The sequence below is a fragment of the Panthera tigris genome, chromosome X, assembly GCF_018350195.1.
Source record: "Panthera tigris isolate Pti1 chromosome X, P.tigris_Pti1_mat1.1, whole genome shotgun sequence".
NCBI classification, from domain to species: domain Eukaryota; kingdom Metazoa; phylum Chordata; class Mammalia; order Carnivora; family Felidae; genus Panthera; species Panthera tigris.
Window position 1 is genome coordinate 26,607,016 of NC_056677.1, and position 13,535 is coordinate 26,620,550.

Genomic DNA, 13,535 nt, shown 5'->3' on the forward strand with positions numbered 1-13,535 from the left:
CAAGAGTCACTCAACGCAATGAAAAAAGAAAAGCTTGCATTACAACACAAGAGTTTGCAAGGGTTCTGTTTGCTTAAATTGGTTTTGCTTTCACATGAGTCAAAAGAGGAAACCTGTTCAGTCAACATGTGAAGGAAAAGGTTCATGATCACTGGTAATCACAGATATGCAAATAATAACAATAAGATGGTTTTATGTTCTCTCTTACAATAGCAGAAGTAAACATACGGCTCCACCCCGGCAAAGACGCGGTCAGATGGGCGCTTTCATGTATTAAGAGGGCAAATCGCACACATCTTTGCGAGCTCCAGGTAATCCACACCGAGAAATTAACAAACTCGAATACCCTGTGACTCCGTGATTACACTTCTGTGAATCAGATACGCAAAGGCTTTATACACAGAGATGTTCCTCACAGACTGACTTCCAGCAGTAAAAAAACAAAACTGGAAACAACCGTGGAAAAAAATTATTAGCTCTACACTGTTTAATTGCACCTTGGTCAGAAAATGTAACCGAAGCAAGAGGCTGCAAGCCTTAATTGACACTGTTAAGAAAGAACCTGGAGCGGAGTGTGGTAATTGTAGCCACAAATGTTCTAAGATCAAGGGTTCTACTATTCATTCTCTTTCCAGATTGGTAAGTTAAAGTAAGTGAATTTTTACATATCAGTTATTATAAAAATTGAAACTTACAGAAACTCACCAGAAAGTTGAATTTCTGTCTACACTTAGTTGCTAAGAGGGCAAAGATTTTCCCGTAATGCTCAAAGTTTCCAAGGATAGTTGCCTTGTCACCTTGAGATCACAAATACGCTGTCCAAGAAATGGTATCCATTAAACTATTTGTCGCAGACAAGTGTTTGTTCGTTTCCATTTATAAACCATATTTATCGTTGGATAAACTTTACTTATCAGCCTTCTGATTAGTGGCTGCCTATTCTGGACCGCCCTGACTTTATTTTGTAACATTGCTCATATGTAAGTAGCTTGTCGGACAGAAGGTATCATGACGTGTTACTAGGCTTTCTTCTCAGAAGCCCGTTTGCAGTAAATCTAGAGAATCTTCCAAGATTTATTTCCTTCAGTTTGACATTCATTTGAGTTTCCTCTGTCACAAACTAATTGCTGAAAAATGAGAATTAATTTTTAAGAAATTGCAGCTTGGGAAAAACAACATCCCTGAAAAATGGTCGAGAGAGAAAACGTAACGGTATTTAGCGAATAAAGTAGGATACAACATTATAAACACGATATTATCTCAAACAACCATATAATAAGGCACAGGAAAAAAAAAAGACTAGAACCAATCCTCTAAAATGTAACTAGTGGTTATTTCTGGGTGCTGAGATCTGAGGTGTTTTTATTTTTTTTACACTTAACTTCATCTTCCAAAAGTTCTGAAATGTACACACACGTCTTAACGTTCCAAAAATAAGACCACACCAATTTTTTTAGACGTTCAATAGCCTTGTTTTCCTTAATATTTTTATCCTGTTGTTCTAAAGTTTAGGATTCACAAGGCTTGGAACACTCTTAAATGTTTATTGGGTCGAGGAACCCGTGAATCAATGAGACCGGCGGCACATCACATTGTGTTCAGTGCTTCCGTTCCTTGTTATTTAAATTCTAGGTCCACACTGACACCTTCTTCCAAGGGTCTTACTGCCTTGATCGTCAATGAGTTATCACTTTTTGTCCTAAAAGGACAGAGGAACAATTCACCTGGTTTTGCTAAGAAATCAAATTGCCAATAACATCGATGACTTCATTGATACTCTGTATTTTTATCACCATGAGGCTTTATGTTCCACTTCCTGGAAAAAAAAAACTCTCTCTCCAGAGAGTTCCATCTTGTCAGTTTAATAATGTGCCTCAGGAAAACATCGTCTATCTCTTTCTGTCGTCTTGAGTGCCACTTGTCTTCTTCCCCACCAAAATCACTCTCCCCTGCTCTACTGTGTTGCATTCAAAGAACGGTTGTTTACTCAGAGGCTATAACGCGCCAGGCATTGCTGACAAAGATGAGGAAGACAGTTCCTGCTTTACAGAAATTCATCAGTTTGCCCTGACAGACTTCAGACCAAGCAAGTGGAAACAATTCAAGTACTAGAATGAAATGCGTGGACGCTTATTCTCAGTGTTTGGACTTCTGTGCGGTTAATCCTTCTCAGGGCCACCCTCTCTTCTGCTGTTTTTAGGTCAGCTTCTTTTGAACCCAGTGGGCCCCTCTAGGGCCTCGTGTCACTTCAGAATCACAAAGTCCCACGAAAGTTTCTGAGGCTTTGTGTTTCTCAACCCTGCGCGGTGGCGTAGATGGTAGGCCGCGTCCCCACCCGCAAGGTCTCCTGTCCTTGAGTCACTTGCTTGTTGGTTCTCAAATCCATTCTCTGACCTTCCCCTGCTCTGCTCTTTGTTCCAGAGAGTGGCATTTTCCAGCTCCCTTACCGACAGGCTTCCAGATAAGTGTGGCCAACTGGGAGTTACTGGCAGAAGACCAGGGGGCAGGAGGAGACGAGAGGCCAGGCTGTTTCTCCCTTTCTCTGCCTTCGGCGAAAGCTCGGGCAGGAGCTGTGCCTCCTTCCTGGCTCCAGCTCCCTCTCATCGGCCCTCCCTCCCGTAATCCCAGCTACCCCTGGTCCAAGCTCCAGCCTGTAGCTTTGGTTTCCGGGGCTCTGCGGCTACCAGGTCTTGCCACCGGCCTCCAGCCCTGGTTATAACAGGGACTCCTTGCTGTCTGTCTTCTTCACTTTTCCATCGCCGGGTCACCAACTTACTGCATTAAATACCCTCTGTCTGAAGCAAGCCGAGTGGTTTCTATTTTCTGGCTGGATCCGGGTTGACACATGACCCAAATGAAAAGTCTAAGCATCCAAAATCCTCAGCGAGTCATATAAAACTTCTCATGCTGTCATACGTCCTTACCTCTGGAGCCCTTCCCTCGCCCCCTCCCCCACCGCCAACAGTTGCCAGCATCATTTGTCAGGCATTTACTAGGCTGTCAGGCATCTTTCTGAGCATGTCACATTATTTTACAGGCTTTCTCCTTACTTATGAATTACTGGGCAGGTTCCTTTACCAGTGTGTTTTTATGGCACATATTTGATGCTGTAGTTTAAACTTTTAAGGTCTTCTAGATACAGATGGGAAGACAGATATCAAGTTACACACATACACATGCATAAAGAGTCATTTGTACTTGTGGTCAGAGGTTACGGTGCATATTGTTTTCTATTACAAAAGGTCTATTATTTCAGAACTGGGAGGAAGGTAAAGAAAACAGCAGAAAATCTGTTTTTCTAATTTGTACTTCAAATTAAAGTAAGTTTAGGCTTGCCGAAGCTGGGATACCCTGTGATCAGGTGAACCTTGGGACCTTGGTTAAGAGGTCAACTACTTTAGAAAACTTAAGTGGCTCCCTGAGTGTCAGGCTTGAACGCCTAAACCTGGGGATCCCTGGCCATCTGAACTCAGGAGCCCAAGAGATTTTTGTTTTTCTAATTCAGCGTTGTTTGTAATCTCTACACCCCACGTGGGGCTCCATCTCATAATCCCAAAATCAAGAGCCACATGCTCTACCGACTGAGCCAGCCAGGCACCCCAGGAAGCCAAGAGATTTTGGATGAGGAGGGACGTGGTATATGAAAGTAACACTAAGAATAATAAATAGTGAATGGCCACAATTATCATCATTATTAACAGTAATGAGAATTTCTTGAGCAGTTAGTATGTCAGACATTTTGTCCTTCTCCATGTATTATCTCAAATCCTTCCAACACTCTCCGAGGAAAGCATCATCCTAACTACTTAATAATTCGGGAAGGTGCGTCTCAACATGGTGAGTGCCTTCGTGTAGGCACAGAGAGCTGGTGGCAGAGGCAGAATTCAAATGCATGCCTCACCAGCCTCAAAGTGAACGAACTCCTTTGCTGCTACGTCGCATTACTTCCCAACCTCAACTCGTAAAGTGACGATAGGACAGTCACAGGATCATCCATCAGTTCCCCCATGGAATTCATCACATAACGTTTAAGAGCACACACATCACATTTCCTATTCTGGATAAAGACAAACTTGTATTTGAAAAATATCACCATCTGGGGTGCCCGGGTGGCTCGGTCGGTGAAGCGACCGACTTCGGTTCAGGTCATGATCTCACGGTTAGTGGGTTTGAGCCCCGCGTCGGGCTCTGTGCTGACAGCTCAGAGCTTGGAGCCTGCTTCGGATTCTGTGTCTCCCTCTCTCTCTGCCCCTCCTCCACCACCGCTGTCTCTCTCAAAAATAAATAAACATTAAAAAAAAAAAAGAAAAATATCGCATCGTGTACATTGTATTTAATTACATGGTGGGGGACGCGTGAAACCTAGGCAGCAGGGGCCCTGCTACAGGAGCCTTTCATATAAGAGAGCGATTCTATTACGTTAGCCTCTGAAATAATTGCCAAGAAGGCCTACGAAATGGGACAGAAGATAGATCCCTCCTTTGCCTGAATCTGGCTCATCTGGCAAAATATGAAGTCCCATAAATAACATTGTTTTAGGTGTTCTTGTCTGGTGTCCGTTAATTAGCCCCCCAACCACAGACCCGAGGTCACTTGATTTGAGTTGACATTTCTACCTCCAAAAATTAAGCACTCTAGGACAGCGCCACGCCAATGAATGGTTCTTCACAAATACAGAAACTGGGTACGTTAAGCAACTTTTACGGCAACTTGCCATTGCCATGACGCCCAAATGCGCGATCAGCGGGGTTGACTTCGCAGAACAGAGTGCAGGCTAGGGTGAGTGTTGCTGAACGTGTGCCGTGAGTTACATGCAGCGTTGAGTGCATACTCGTCAGTTTCAGGAGGCCCACTTACAAGTCTGTGATGTAGTATATGTTAAAAAACAAACCGTTGGGGTGCCTGGGTGGCTCGGTCGGTTAAGCGTCCGACTTCAGCTCAGGTCATGATCTCGCGGTCCGTGAGTTCGAGCCCCGCGTCGGGCTCTGGGAGCTGACGGCTCAGAGCCTGGAGCCTGTTTCCGATTCTGTGTCTCCCTCTCTCTCTGCCCCTCCCCCATTCATGCTCTGTCTCCCTCTGTCTCAAAAATAAATAAATGTTAAAAAACAAACTTTTTCAGTTTGAGGAGCAATGCTCTAAAATGGACAGCGTCTTTACAGACCTAGAAAGCAAAAGATAAAACTAACCACCTACCCGCCAAAATACTTGATAACGAACGCGTAAATAAATCCATGTGTACCACACGTGCGCACACGTGCACATACACACACACTCGTATAGAACATATGTCCCAGTTACATAAGCTTCAATTTTTGAGGGGGCGCAAGGACTTCCCTGCAGTTACGCAACGGATGGAGACTGGGGACTGGCAAATTCTGCAACATTCTCACAGACTATCACCAATTCATAAAGAAGCTAATGATTCATCCGCTATGTCATAAGACAGTCTTGCAGAATATTTTTAGGTCATTTTATTACTACCGTAGAGGGTACAGACTTTAAAAACTCACTATCTATTTTATGTGAGTGTTCTGACTGTTCCGAATCTCTTTCCAGCAAAATTGCAGCTCCCGAGAGACGTACAGAGGTAATCAGACTTGTGCGCTTAAAAAAGAAATACTGGAAGTGTCTGAATAAGAACAGACATGTTTTTAGATGCCTTTACTTCGTGTGCAAAAATCGTCTTCTGCAGACCCAGCTACATAAAATTGTCCACATCCAGCACTTTTCTCACAGCTGCAGGTGTAACCTTAATGCTCCTCTAATTTAGATCAAGTAAACCCCACTTTGGCAGGTCTTTTAAATTGTAAACCAGTCTAAGTCTGAGGGAGAATCCTTTTCAGCTTCCTTCTGAAATAAGCTTCGGGAGATGCAAATCGGAAATACCTACTGATTTATGCTCCTCAATTAGAAGGTTTAAAGCAAGTTACCTGAACAAGAAAAAATATTATTAAAAATATTCCATTAACGTGCCATCGATTTCGATTTGAAAATTACATTTCTATTTTACAAATGGGGAAAAATCAATTGATTGTAACCGACATGAAAAGAGCAGATTATTCCTTTTTTTCTTTTATAAGCAGGCTAGTAAGAAGTAAAGGAAGAACATTCATAACAGCCTTAACGTCTTGTATTGTGCAAATCTGAGTAAATCTCCACTGCTAACTTTGTCAGCGAGGGAATAAAGACTGTCATTTGAGATTCCATAGCTTAATTATGCTGATAAAGCAGTTTTATAAACCATGCTAGGAGTAACGGATATTCCTTTGAGAACAGCAAAGCAGGAGCCATAAAATGCGTATAAGTCGGTATAAATAAGTCAAAGCAAGTCCTGTGCCTCGTCCCGCTCAAGTCCAAAAGGAAACAAGGAAACGGCCGCCCCATCCGCTGAGAGGTGAGCATTATTTGCCGAATCAAAAACGGCAAGTACGCTCCATAGGATCAGGACACATGAGCTGAAACTGAAATTAACACAAAATTCAGGTCATGTGCCATCTATATACCTAATTTACAGCCGTGTAGGGATTAAATACAGTTATTTCTGAAAACTCTGCACAGTATCAAGTGCTACACAAAATCAAAGTACAATTATCATCAACATGATTATCCTATTATTCCTCTCTTCCAGGCTGGGGCGGACCAAGAGAAATTGGAGAGGTGGGCATCGCACGAGACTGAGCTATACTGTGGCCAGGAGTTCAACCGGCAAAGTCAGAAATCGAAGACCAAGGAATAGCAAAGGATTAGCCCAAGGTCACATGAAAGCCTGAATCTGAATTCAGGTATTCTTTCCAGTTCCAGGCATTATGGGAGGAGAAAATCAAAAGACAGGAGGGTTTAATACTTAAGGACCTGGGGATAAGAGACAAGGAAAAGAATACGCTAAGTACCAAATAGCCTAGTTGAGAACACTTTATGTAATATGCTGCGAAAGGCATTAGGATGAGCTCCCGATGTACAAGGAATTCATGGTCCTTCGGGATCCCGCGGGTCCTAAATGGGAGAGCGTCCTGGGGAGGGAACACTTAATGGGATGCAGAAAGCCTGGACCAGAGAAAGAGAGCTAGCAAACCGCTAGGATATTCCTCCTCTTGGACCAACTGAGGAAAAAGGTACAGGCAGTGGTCTTAACTCTGTCTTGGCAGCTTTGTCTATTTATTAATAATGCTAGTCATGAGTCTCGAAGAAGCTCTTAGCCTCCTGACTTAACTGGGACTTAACTAGTCCTCTTAACCTGCACTGCTGAAGAATCACACCAGCCTCAGACCCATGGGACCCTGAAACAAAGCCCTCATTTTAACATTCTAAACCTCTTCTCAGGCAACAGACACAACGTTAGGGGTCACGTGCTGAGGGACCGTCTGTCTCCAAATCACAAGGGTTTTTAAGACCACTTTTCCGGAGAGTTCCTAAAACACGCCTCAGTCCAGATTTCAAACCTGAGAGCTTTCGTATCATTTGGGTGAGCATCATGCCGGCCAGCGGGTTGCAAAGCTTGGGCGACAGGTAAGAGGGGCTAGATCTTTCCAAAGAATGCTAGAAGCGCAGGCAAGGATGAGAACCAATCCCCCCGCAGAGAAAACCCTGGGGGTTAAAGGGGCTTCAGTGAGGCAAGAGGAAAGCAGAGTAAGGAAGATCAGATCATGCACTCCCTCTTTATGTCACCTTATTTTGTACACATGTGTCTCCTTTGCAAACAGCTCACAGTGGAGTTCCACAAGGAGCCGTGGGGAGGACCACATGGTTTCACTGCATTTCGAATTAATAGATTCCAGGAAGACGGACTAAGAAATACTTTCTTCAAGTATTTTTAAGCAGTACATGTTGTGGGGGGGGGGGGTGGAAGCTTTTAAAAATATATATGTATTTACTTAAAAACTTTAGCGATGAACGTAAAGAACCTAGACAGAAGTCATGAGAAAAATCATGGGCTTTTTGTCATATAATGGCACTTCACAGAAGTCAGTCTTACGTTAACATTTCAAAATAAATTCGGGAGCACATTACTATCTAACAGCTACCGATTTTGCAACCGCCTCTTGGAGCTTTGGAGAGTTTTAGCTTACAACCTAAACAACCTAACAAAACAGAGAATCTAACAAAACAACAGTCTTTCCGTCGCATCTGTAAAGACACTAAAAGAAACCGGAAATTCACTTCATGTATCGGGCATATTATTGCTTCTAAGAAATGGTGAGGAACAGGTCTTTGCAACAACAAATGCATGGCCCAGTGGGTCTTCTGGGAAAGATCTCAAGAGCCTCTGACTCGGATGGGGTGGCAGGATCTTCTCTCTGTTGTTTGTTTTCTAGAATGCGCATTTTTAAAAATAGGAATGATTAAACTTTTAGAAATCCAAACGCCTGCGGAGTCAGCCAAAGGTACTTCTCGAAAAATTATGATCACAGCAAGTTCTGGAAACAACCTGCCCCACCTCGGCCCATAGTAACAGAAAAAGAAACAAAGAGTCTTACTTTTGTCCTGTACCCTCATTACAAAGATAAGAATACTAAGGCCCGTGCAAAAATAGATATGGGAAACTTTGTTTTTTTATATACCCTTCACCCCACCGCATGGGGGGGGGGGGCAGTCAGAGCAAAAGACTGAAAGAAAACTGTTATCAGGTCGTTCTTACTGAAAGACGCTTTTGCCAAACTGTTAATGTTGCGTAAAAATTTTCTGGAGACCTTCCAATGCTCAAATGCCTAATGACTGTCAGGCCGTCATTGTGAACATTTACAGTATTTCTTTATTACGCCTTGTTTTGTATTAGTGCAAAGGCCTGACAATTCTTCTCTTCACTACTTACAATTTTTTGAGTAGGTACACAGCCCCAAAAGTAAGAACGCACAAATATTCCTCACATTTGATGGGAGCTCACTCCAGGAAGCTGTTCTAGATCTGGTTAAGAATAATCTGAAATGTAGTCTCTTTTTTTTTTTTTAACAAAGAACTTAGGCCTATGTCCTCCACCACTAAACATTTTTAGGTCTGGGGGCACCTGGGCGGCTCAGTGGGTTGAATGTCGGACTCAGGTCATGATCTCGCGGTTCGTGGGATCGAGCCCTGGCACCGGGATTCTGTCAGCATGGAGCCCACTTGGGATTCTATCTCTCTGTCTCTCTCTGCCCCTCCCCTGCTGGCTTGCATGTTCTCTCTCAGAGAGAGAGAGAGAGAGAGAGAGAGAGAGAGAGAAAGAAAGAAAGAAAGAAAGAAAGAAAGAAAGAAAGAAAGAAAGAAAAGAAAAGAAAAGAAAAGAAAGAAAAAGAGAGAGAGAGAAAGAAAGAAAGAAAAGAAAAAGGAAAGAAAATTTAGGTCTGCTATTTTGCGAGAGGACATATTTAGAACCTAAAACACATGACGTGGTCTCCTTGTGTTCAAAGTCACCTGAGGAATCAGGGTACTGACACATAAATTCTACACACGTCTGTGTGCCGTGTCGGGGAGGGATGCGTGTGGCTACTGCTGCTTTTCTGTCATGGGTTCTCGCTGGCTCATCGATTACAGCTGCAGGGTCCCGATGGAACGGGGTAATGACGACGAAACTGTGTTTTTGCTAAATACCGAAGGAATAGAAGTTCATTTTTTGAGAATCACACACAAAACAACGAGAAGGGAAATCACCTCTCGCTCCACTAACGAGAGCTCGAACGTGAGCAGGCAAAGCAACTTTTTCAGCCCCTCCGAGATGGTTTTGGCTTCCAAGCGTATGCGGTCCAGACCACAGGTAGGGAGGGCTGGGAGACCGTCTGAATGCTTCTGGGGACAAGGGACATTAACAAACACGTGTAGGACGGGCTGGTTGTGTGAACCCCTGTAGCTTCCACAGGGAGAATGTCTGCAGTTCAGGTAGAGCTTGGAGAAGCAGCATCTTGGTATTTTTCAACATGGGATCACAGACCACAGGTTCAGGTTCTATGAGGTGGGGGGCGGGGGAGGCTACACATCGTCTAAAACACTTAACACACCAAACCACACACCAGTTTCGCTTTCATGAGACCTTTCAGGAAACGGGCGCAGGTGAAGGCTTCCAACTATTTATTCCAACTCAAAATAGCAGCTTGGACCTAATGGGATACCTGGTGAGTAAAAAAGAGAAGACCATATATAAAAATTAAAAAGAGGGGCGCCTGGATGGCTCAGTTGGTTAAGCGACCGACTCTTCATTTCGGCTCACGTCACGGTCCCACAGTTCGTGAGTGTGAACCCCACGTCGGGCTCTGCAGCTGGCAGCGTAGAGCCTGCTTGAGATTCTCTCTCTCCCTCTCTCTCTGTGCTCCTCCCTCGCTCGTGCTGTCTCTGTCTCTCTCAAAATAAATAAACTTTAAAAGATAAATATTAAAAAGAAATAAAAGGTTTCTTTTCGGTATGTTATGCTCGTATTTCAACTTTGAAACCCTGTAATGGGTGGGTGAGGGCAGAAATAACGCCTCATCTGGTGGGTTATCTCAGGAATATAGACGTGTAACAAACGAAATCAATCATTCCATGGTGTCCGGAAAAACAGAGGAAGTTCCCACTGTTTAGGAACCAACCATACCGTCTGGAGAAATGCAATGGATTTGTTCCAGAGATACTATTGAAGTCACGGTCTATCCACAGGTAACAATGTCAATTTGTACATAATTGTACCAGGTGCATAGCAACCTACATGGACATATTTCACTGAGTTAACAAAATGAATGAATTCCGTAAAAATGCTAACAGAGGACCCTGAGCAAAACCCAGGGTAGCCTCAGAAAGCTGTGCAGCCCCAATAAACGGTTTCTCTGCACCTGATCTCACCACCCTGTGAAATATGGATGTTGATGCGGCGTATACAGTAGGCTCTCAACAAATGGAAGATGATATCGGATGAGTCACCACTGGGATAAAAGTTAGCCTAAGTAACATCTGATTGTAACAAAAAGACTGGCAATTTTCGTTCTGAAAGCTACAAAACAAATTGCAACACCAGTTCATTTCCAAGACAGTTGTTATTAGGAGAGCGGAGAACAGCATTTCAAAGGAGGTTGGAATTGACCATTTATGTAAAACGGCTGCATTTTATCGTCTGCAAATTATCTCAATGAAGTTGATTTCATCAAAGAAAAAGTTGGTAATACATGAGCTCTAAACTCCCCCTGCAACTGTAAAATTCCCTGATCTCCCAAAGTCAGGTGATTTGCCCACGGTCAGAAATCATGCCAAATTACCAGCTTTCAGTTTACCACCACATTTGAATTACTGAGAAAACCTCAGAAATACGATGATAAAAAGCGTATTTAATTTCTACTGAAGGTACAAACATCTATTCATTGATAGTTCATAATTAGCTTTTTATCAACCACGTTTGTGGTTTCTCATTACAGAGCAATTAAAAGTAAGCCAGTAGAGAATACAATGTAATGAAATGGAAATATGGCCATGGTACATTACCTTTAGGTGAAAAAAAAGCTGATTATAAAACAGAACCATCCATCCAACTTTGGTAAAAATGTATAAGCAGAAAGAAATTTAAAAAAAAAAAAATTTTTTTTTTTAACGTTTATTTTATTTGTGAGACAGAGAGAGACAGAGCATGAACGGGGGAGGGGCAGAGAGAGAGGGAGACACGGAATCGGAAACAGGCTCCGGGCTCTGAGCCATCAGCCCAGAGCCCGACGCGGGGCTCGAACTCACGGACCGTGAGATCGTGACCTGAGCCGAAGTCGGACGCCCAACCGACTGAGCCACCCAGGCGCCCCAGAAATTTTTTTTTTGAGTAGACTTCATGCTCAGCGTGGAGCCCAACGTGGGGCTTGAACTCATGACCCTGGGATCAAGGCCTGAGCTGAGATCAAGAGTCAGATGCTCAACCGAATGAGCCACCCAGGCGCCCCACACAGAAAGACATTTGTGAAGACACCTACTAGATTCTTAAATATTAGCTAACTTGAAGAGGTGGGTTATACATGATTTGTCTTCTCCTCTTTTTCGTTCATTAGCTTGTCTATATTTTTAAATTTCAAAATATATGAACAATGATTAATTCTATAATAATTTTTAAGTAAAAGTAAATGAAAATATTACAACTAGAAGTCACTGTGATTAGAGGGAAAACATTACAAGTGGGCTGAATCTATGTAAGCCCGAGGTTATAATCAGGAGGCCGACAGACGAATTCAAACTAGCTCTTGACTGACAGATTTCTAGGTTCTCCTGAAAAATCAGAAGTCCTGAGAGCACGGGGCTAGGCCGGCCTGCTCCCCCAGCAAAGCCGCCGCGTACTTCAGATGAGGTCTCCCTTCTCTCATTTGCCGAAGGATAACCATTTAGGTTTTTCACCTGTGGTCTGAACAGCACAGCATTATAAGCCAGAAATATTCCGTAGGAGATGAAAATGCAGCCCTGGAAGATCAGCTGATCCCAGTATCTTTGAAATTTTTAAAGAGTGTGCTGTGAACATATGTGCATGTATACACACACCCTTCCTACACATACACACATGCTGCTAGACGAAAATGACATAGTATTAATTGAAATGTACTAAACATCTCTGGCCGGTAGAATTGTAAGTGACACCTTTTGTTTTTCATACTTTGTATTTGTACTGTTCAGATTTTCTAGAAGGAGCTAATTTCATTTATAATAAGAAAAAGTCTAGGAAACCAATTTCTTAGACTAATATCCCCGATGCCATTCCTGAATATCTCTAGAACTGCAGCTCATTAACCAACGAGAACCTACGACAGCAACTCAGCAATAGCTACACACACGTGCTCACCGTGCGCGAGCAGGTACAGCATGTGTCTCGTCACCCTGATTCCCATGGGCAGTGTCACCTAATTTCAAACCCAAAGAGTCCACCTTACGCATTTCGGTCTGTAAATATGTCCATTCACAAAGAAGCCGACTTAAAAAACTGGTCTAGTAGTGGAGAAGACATAACTGTTTTTTTAAAGTGAGAATCACGGGGGCACCTGGGTGGCTCAGTCGGGTGGGCGTCTGACTTCAGCTCAGGTCATGATCTCACGGTCTGTGAGTTCGAGCCCCGCGTCGGGCTCTGGGCTGACAGCTCAGAGCCTGGAGCCTGCTTCGGATTCTGTGTCTCTCTCTCTGCCCCTTCCCTGCTCATGCTGTGCCTCTCTCAATCTCCAAAATGAGTAAATGTTAAAAAAAATTTTTTTTGGAACAAAAAAATAAAGTGGGAATCATTTATTTTTATTTTTTTTGCCTTTTTAAAATATAATTTCTTGTCAAGTTGGCTAACATACAGTGTATACAGTGTGCTCTTGGTTTGGGGGGTAGATTCTCGTAGTTCACCGCTTACATACAACACCCAGTGCTCATCCCAACAAGGGCCCTCCTCGATGCCCATCACCCATCTTTAATTAAAAAAAAAAAAAAAAGAGGGGCGCCTGGGTGGCTCAGTCGGTTGAGCATATGACTCTAGGTCGTGATCTCATGGTTCTTGAGTTTAAGCCCAACGTCGGGCTCTGTGCTGACAGTGCGGAGCCTGCTTGGGTTTCTCTCTCTCTCTCTCTCTCTCTCTCTCTCTCTCTCTCTCTCTCTCT

The 13,535-nt window shown here is 43.4% G+C and overlaps 1 protein-coding gene across 6 annotated transcripts in view; it reads right to left on the minus strand.

Moving 5' to 3' along the window:
• Positions 1-13,535, minus strand: part of DMD (dystrophin) — a 1,614,661-nt gene that overhangs the window by 125,976 nt on the left and 1,475,150 nt on the right. The window lies entirely within an intron of this gene.